The sequence below is a fragment of the Phoenix dactylifera genome, chromosome 1 (assembly GCF_051530095.1).
Source record: "Phoenix dactylifera cultivar Ajwa chromosome 1, Ajwa_hap1_PhDact_Kaust_v1.1, whole genome shotgun sequence".
NCBI lineage: Eukaryota > Viridiplantae > Streptophyta > Magnoliopsida > Arecales > Arecaceae > Phoenix > Phoenix dactylifera.
This window is the reverse complement of record NC_143190.1, coordinates 55,588,634-55,595,254: the sequence shown is the minus strand read 5'-3', so window position 1 is coordinate 55,595,254 and position 6,621 is coordinate 55,588,634.

Here is a 6,621-nt window from a genome sequence, read left to right as displayed (position 1 = left end):
GAAGGACAGCTTTCCACTTCCCAGCATCGACCAGCTCGTGGACTCCACCTCAGGACATGAGCTGTTGACATTCCTGGACGCCTTCTCAGGGTACAACCAGATCCGGATGGCGCCAGAAGATGAAGAAAAGACGGCCTTCATTACTGACGGGGGCACCTATTGCTACAAAGTGATGCCCTTCGGCTTAAAGAATGCTGGAGCAACTTATCAAAAGCTGGTCAGCCGAATCTTTAAAGACCAAATAGGACGAAACATGGAGGTCTATGTCGATGACATGTTGGTGAAGAGTCGAATGGCGAAGGATCATGTGGCTGACCTCGACGAAGCATTCTTCACGCTTCGAAAGTACTGGATGAAACTCAATCCCGCAAAATGTGCATTCGGAGTCACCTCGGGCAAGTTTCTTGGCTTCGTGATCACCCAACGAAAAATTGAAGCCAATCCCGAGAAGATTCGAGCGCTCCAAGAGATGGTGCCTCCGAGGACAGTTAAAGAGGTACAGCGGCTCACGGGACGAGTCGCAGCTCTCGGGAGATTTGTTTTCCGATCTGTCGAGCGCTGTCTTCCATTCTTCGCAGCTCTCAAGAGGCCGAAGAACTTTTTGTGGTCGGCAGAATGCCAGCAAGCCTTTGAAGAGCTTAAGCGTCTTCTCGCTTCTCCTCCTTTGCTTACGAAGCCTCAGCAGGATGAGCTCCTTTATTTGTACTTGGCTGTTTTTCCAGTTGCAGTGAGCTCGGTCCTGGTCCGAGAGGAGAACAGGCTTCAGAGACCGGTATACTTCACTAGCCGGGTCTTGAGGGATGTCGAGACCCAATATTCAAAGCTGGAAAAGATGATTTTTGCCCTGGTCATTTTGGCTCGGAGGCTCTGACCCTACTTCCAAGCCTACACAGTGGCCGTGTTGACCGACCAGCCGATGAAGCAAATCCTGCAACGATCAGATCGTGCTGGAAGAATTACAAAGTGGGCCGTCGAGCTCGGGGAGTTCGACCTCGAGTACCGACCCAGACCGGCAATTAAGGCACAGGCACTCGCCGACTTTATAGTCGAGTGCACTGTGCCAGACGAGGCCGAGCTCGAGCCTGCAACAACAGAGCAGACCCCGATGTCGACGTGGACTCTGCACGTCGATGGTTCCTCGAACTCGGAGGGTAGTGGAGCGGGCCTCATCCTTACCAGTCCAGATGGAGTGGTTGTCGAGCAGGCTCTACGCCTCGAGTTTTCCGCCTCTAGCAATGTGGTTGTTGCCCAGATAGACAACCCAAGAGGGGGGGGTGAATTGGGTTTTAAAATTAATTTAGATATTTAAAACGTTATGGATGATTAATTAAAAACTATTGCAAGTTATTTAATTAATCCTAAGTGCTGTGAGTGATGTGAGAGTAAGAAGAAAAGAGCCAATCAATCACAAACACAAGGTTTTATAGTGGTTCGGAGCTAACCCTTGCTCCTACGTCCACTCCCCAAGTCTCACTTGGGAATTTCACTATAACCCCCTTGGATTACAGCCGGTTGTTTTGCAAGCTCACAACCAAACTTGTTGTTTTACGAGCTCACAACGAACTCGGTCGGTTTTCCCAGGCTCACCGACTAGAACCAACTCCGATTGTTTTCCCGGGCTCACAATCAAACCCTTACACACGTTGGTTTTTAACTTGGCTCACCAACCAACCTTAGTCCCCTTGATTCAATCCCCCGATTGAACCAAGTAAATACAAGTTATAGAAAGAAAGGAAAATAAGCTTCTCAAAAGCAGATGTAAAACAATATAATCAAAAGAGGAGTTTAGAAGCCCTCAAACGCTTTTAAGCTGAAGTAGAGGAATGGCTTCTTAAACTCCGATCTCCTCTCGAATGAGTAGTCGACTTGAATGCAGGAGGAGGAGGCTTTAATTGCTGGGAAGATGTAGTTGGTTGTAGTAAATGCTGATCTTCCCCTTTTTCGTTGAAGAGCACGTTGCAGAGCTTGAAAACTTGAATGCTTGGAGTGGAATAGTTGTTCTCTGCCTTGCTACAGTCTTCTGTGGCTATTTAAGCCAACCCCCACGGAAACTAGCCGTTACACTGCTTTTTCTGTCCGTTCTGCACACTCTGCGCAGCCTGACAATATGACCGTTGGTGGGTTGGAGTCGACTCGCGCGATCAGGAGTCGACTCGGCTGTAGCGGGAGTCGACTCAAGCTTTTCCGGAGTCGACTCGGCAACTGTTCCAAATTTGAATTAAAGTTGCCGTCACGACTGGGAGTCGACTCGTCTTGACCCGGAGTCGACTCGCCAACTTCTGGAGCTGACCTGGCAATTTTGGAGTCGGCTCATCCACAGAAGTCCGTGGATCCAATTTTGAATTTTGTCCACTCGAGTCGACTCGACTGTCCTTGGAGTCGACTCGAATCTCAGAGCCCGAACTCCCGATCCTCTGTCTTTTGGCTCATCCAGTCTTGGAGTCGACTCGAACTTCCTTGGAGTCGACTCGGCTCTCAGTTTCCGAAAGTTGGTCTTCTGCCTTTAGACGTGAAGCTTGTCTTGGAGTCGACTCGAGCTGTCTGGGAGTCGACTCGAATCTCAGAGGCAGTAACATGGTTTTCTGTCTGTCGATGGTCGCGGAGTCTCGGAGTCGACTCGTGCAATGCGGGAGTCGACTCGAATCTCAGAGTCCCAAAAATGCTCTCTGACTTTTTCCTTGTGTTCCGCTGAGAGTCGACTCATGCTTTCTTTGGAGTCGACCTGCCAACCATCGGAGTCGACTCGCGTTCCACTGGAGTCGACTCGAATCTCAGACCCGAAAAACTGCTCTCTGACTTTTCTTTGTGTACCTCTTGGAGTCGACTCTTACTACCCTGGAGTCGACTCGTTGAACATTGGAGTCGACTCGCGCACTTCAGGAGTCGACTCGTTGACAGGTTCTGAGATGAGGCTTTCTGTTCTTCTTTCTGTTCTCAGTCGGAGTCGACTCGTACTAGTCTGGAGTCGACTCGAGCTCGTGCCAGTGAACTTGATACGCTTGGAGTCGACTCGTGATACTCGGGAGTCGACTCGAGTCTCAGACTTTGGTTCATGCAGCCTTCTTAACTTATCCAAAATACTATGAACCAAGTCTAGAGACACTTGGACAGGATTTTCACTGAAACACTCAATTGAATTCATTAGTAATCACAAGATATACTCAAATGCTTTGAGCTCATCAAAATCAAATGGGGTTTTAATCAATCACTCCACAATCTCCCCCTTTTTGATGATGACAAAACTTTGAGTATCTGTAAAATGACTTGCTCAATAAATAATGAAATAAAATCCATAAATGAATTCAAATGTCTGATAATTTAATTTATCCAAGTTTGAAAGGAGTGAAACAACAAATTTCGGAGTTAAAGCTCCCCCTTTCATTTGGAATTATATAAGCCTTCATATTATGCAATCAATTGTTTGGCTTATATGTCATTAATGATTTAGCTTGATTAAAATTCAGATTCTCCCCCTCAACATATGCATTCAACTATGTTTTGATTCTCTGAATTTCCTTTCAATGCTTTGAAGTTTTTGAACTGAATTTTTTGTTTTTAGAGGGAAAATCTGTCAATTTGTTCTTGAGTAGGATTCAGCTAATCTCCAAATATCCCTTGAATAGATTCTGGAGATTACTCCATTAGGAGCCCCAAAAGAGAGATAATGAGCCTCGAGGTACCGAATCCACTTAGAACAAATTTGTGTGTGTTTTTAAGAGTTTATCTTTTTATTTATTTCCATTGATTTCTTTTACATATTTTTTTATATTTCTCCCCTTTTACACATTTTATACATATTTCTTCCCCTTTTTGTCATCATACCAAAAAGGAGGAAATCAACCACAATCAATGGCACAACCAATCATCAAATGGCACATAATTGAAGATAAGATGTCTACTCATTGTATTGATATGAATTGAAGTAGATTTGAGCATACAATAAGTAAAGTAAAACAATACAAAACAAAACTCAAACACATCTATGTCCTCCTCGAGGATGAAGCTCCCCCTCTCGAGGATGCATCTCCTCCTCTGGAGGATGTGGCTCCTCCTCTCGAGGATGGTGCTCCTCCTCTCAATCGGCTCTGCTCCATGAGGAGGGTGACTGCATCTGTGACATGGCCAAGCTGTGTGATGATAGACGTGGTGGCTCTGCTATGTGTAGTGGAGAGCTCTGTCACCGACGCCTGAAGCCTAGTCACCGATGTCTGAAGTGCGTCCAGCTTGTCGATGAGTACATTCGACAAGCGCTCGGCCCCCTCGGTGGTGGTGTGCATGTCACGACCTATCTCCTCTCGCATCTGTCGAGTGGAGCTCGTGACCTCACTCATGCTGTGGAACTGGGCCTGGACCAAACTCCGGACATTGTAGATCTCTTTCCGTACATGAGCCGTCATGTCAGTCACGGCTGTCAAGGAAGGGACCAACTGAGAAGATACGGGTGCAGGAGTGGGAGCAGGCACCGCACCTCGGAGCTCCCGAAGCAGCTCATCCCTCACCTCTCTGACTATCTCCTGTCGCAGCTCCCGGAGCTGCTCAGGATCAATCCGGACCGCCATAGAGGGTGGTGCCGAGGAGGAAGGTCCGGCGGAGGTGGTAGGAGCAGGAGGAGTGGATGGAAGGTCTGGATGGTCTGGAAGGTCTGGGTAGTCTGAATCGGGCTCAGGACTGGGTGAAGGTCTGGTGGTCTGAGCGGTGAGGGTAGACTTCCTAACCCATACCCCCTCTCTCTTCCGAAACCCCATCCTGTGCATGGTCCCCGTACACAAGCGATCTGTCCATCGCAATGCACGAGAGGGTTCCCTCTCAGGAATGGAAATCTCGTACTCCCTAAAGAGAAGAGTAAAAATCATGCCGTATGGGAGGTTGAGCCTAGGTCTATCTAGGGGCTCACACATATACCTATAGATGAGTTTGGGGAAGTTGACCGGGGTGTCCTGAAGAATGTAAGACATAATAGCTAGGTCCCTCTCATTTACAAAATCAAATCTTCCTGTCTTAGGGAAGATGGACCTGGACAGAATACTCAAAAGGATTCTCACTTCAATAGGAAGTGAGCTAGCAGATACCTCGTCTAGGGGGGACTGAGGTGGATGCCCTAAGATGACCGTAAGGGCCTCAACTCTATCCTCAGGGTGTGCGGGAGCCACCCCTACTAATGGAAGGTGGAGGATGTGGGCAATGAGATCCTCCGTGACACGCACAGGGACACCTACTACTGTGCCCTCGATACCTCCATCTCCCCGATGGACGGTACTATAAAACTCTTGAACAAGGCCAGGGTAAGTGGGAAGGTCCAAAGTGAGGAAGTACTCTAGGCCCTGGGCTCTAAGCCTATCACCTATGGTGAACCCTTCCCGAGAGAGATAGTCAAAGTCGACATACCTCCCGGTGGTGACGGCCTTCCCGGCCAATGGCCTTGCGGGAACCGCCCTAGGCGGGGAACGAGCCGGAGGTGGTTGCCTCGCGGGATCGTGCCGCGCCTTGGAGCGCCGCTCGGGACCGGCCTCGGGACGGGACCTCTTCCTAACCACGGTCTTACGAGGCATCTTGACCTAAACGGGAAGAAACACCTAAAGGACGGAGAAAGGTCGATGGAGGAGACTCGGGACGGACCGGAGACGACCTAGGAACGGACGAAAACCCTAAGAACCGGTGAAAAATCGACCGAACAGAGGTTGGAGACGATCGGGGACGACCTAGGAGTCGGCTCTAGGGCTTTTTGAACAGTGGCGGCTTGAAAGAAAAGTGTTTGCGAAACGACAAACCTAGGGTTAAAAAGTCGGATCCCGACTGCGAGTCGACTCTCCTGAGTCGCGAGTCGACTCGACCTCGAGTCGACTCCAGAATATGCGCGAGTCGACTCTCCTTATGCGCCTGTAGACTTCGAGTCGACTCCCGACAATGTGCGAGTCGACTCCCCCTCAGCTGCCATCTTTGCGAGTCGACTCCCGCAAATGCGCGAGTCGACTCCCCCTTAGGAGCCGGCTCTGAAACTTACTCGAGTCGTCTCTAACTTTGGCACGCGCCTAAAACTCATGCTATAATCGTGCCAAATGAGGGAAAATCACCTAATTATGATCTGATTTGATGATCATTGAAAAGAAACTCTATTTTAACCACATTGTAATCATCAAAATCAATTATTCTAGTGAAAACCACCACTAGGATGGATCAATCACTCCTAATCCCCTCCTAAGCACACTAAACCTCTCTTCACTTAGGGGTTTTGTAAAAATATCTGCTAATTGATTATCAGTACAAACAAATTGGAGTGTCACATCACCATTCAATACATGATCTCTTATGAAGTGATGTCTTATCTCAATGTGTTTAGTTCTTGAATGTTGAATTGGATTTTTAGTTAGATTTATGGCACTTGTATTATCACAATTAATGGGAATTTTATCTTGTTTAATGCCATAATCTTCTAATTGTTGTTTAATCCACAAGATTTGAGCACAACAACTCCCGGCTGCCACATATTCAGCTTCAGCAGTGGATAATGCAACCGAGTTTTGTTTCTTGCTAAACCATGAGATAAGGTTTTTTCCTAGAAATTGACAAGACCCGCTGGTACTTTTTCTATCAAGCTTACATCCAGCGAAGTCTGAATCTGTG